Source organism: Caenorhabditis briggsae (assembly GCF_000004555.2).
Source record: "Caenorhabditis briggsae complete genome, chrI, whole genome shotgun sequence".
Taxonomy (NCBI): domain Eukaryota; kingdom Metazoa; phylum Nematoda; class Chromadorea; order Rhabditida; family Rhabditidae; genus Caenorhabditis; species Caenorhabditis briggsae.
The window spans coordinates 2294149-2295570 of NC_013489.2; positions in this window are offsets into that span (position 1 = coordinate 2294149).

Below are 1422 nucleotides of genomic sequence, written 5' to 3' on the forward strand. Positions count from 1 at the left end.
GCCCGCTTGCAACTATGAGAAATTAGCAATTTTAGGATTTCTTGCCATTTTTAAGCGGAAAAACTTAAGAAAAAAATCTCAGAGTCTTTTTTTCGGTCGTTTTAGATCCCAAAAACGACTTTTAGATTTTAAAAAATTGAATTTTTCAGTGCACGCTCTCCCACAGAACAATTCCGAACTGCAAATTAATTTTTGATCTACAGCAAAAAAGATTGGCGCGATCACAATTGCAGGTCTAAAACCATAATTTCAGAATTTTTTATCTGATTTTGTGGAGTTCCAAGATGATTCAAATGATTCTTTAAAAAATTAATTAGTGGTTATAGATTCATGTATGGTCCTTTTCCGGAAGAAAAAATGTCAAAAATGGTCATTTTTGAAAGTTTTTTACAGAAAAAATCTATCTCCTCTTTCAGTTTCTGACATTTCTAGGAGTTATATATCTCAAAAAACCGCATAAAACTTTTTTTTATAATCAAAAAACAACGCAAAAATGCGATTTTGTGCAATTTCATGAGGTATTTTGATTATAAAAAAGTCTTATCAGACGAATTAAAAATTCATCCATAGAAAATGTAGAGAAAATAATTGCGGTTTTTTGAGATATATAACTCCTAGAAATGTCAGAAACTGAAAGAGGAGATAGATTTTTTCTGTAAAAAACTTTCAAAAATGACCATTTTTGACATTTTTTCTTCCGGAAAAGGACCATACACGAATCTATAACCACTAATTAATTTTTTAAAGAATCATTTGAATCATCTTGGAACTCCACAAAATCAGATAAAAAATTCTGAAATTATGGTTTTTGACCTGCAATTGTGATCGCGCCAAACTTTTTTGCTGTAGATCAAAAATTAATTTGCAGTTCGGAATTGTTCTGTGGGAGAGCGTGCAGTGTCGATTATTCAATTGTTATCTGAAGACCAGAAAAGAGAATTTCGGCATTTTGAGATGAAAATTATAGATATTGTAGCAGAAAATTGAAAATTCTTAAAAATTTTTATATTCTGGAAATCTAGAATTTTTAAAGTTTTCGAAATTTTCAAATTCTCCGAATTTTCCAATTTTTCGGAAAATTTGGATTTTCAAGTTTTCGAAATTCCCATTTTTCGAGTTTTCGGAATTCCTGTATTTCAGAATATTCCCTATTTTAAGATTTTCTGACGAATCTGGAATCAACGCGATTTTCTGATTTTCTTGTTTTCCTAGAATTTTGAACCCCAAAAATCCAAACGAGAAAAAATGAAAAAATTCCAGAAAAACTTAAAAAAACGGTGAAAAATTAACGATTTTTGTGCGATTTTTCAGAAGGAAAAATTTAATTTTTCTTCGATTTTTTGCCAAATTTTTCAGAACTTTTTAAAGGTTTTTCATGCTATTTTTGTCTGAAATTTGATGGAACGGGGTTCTGGGTTATTG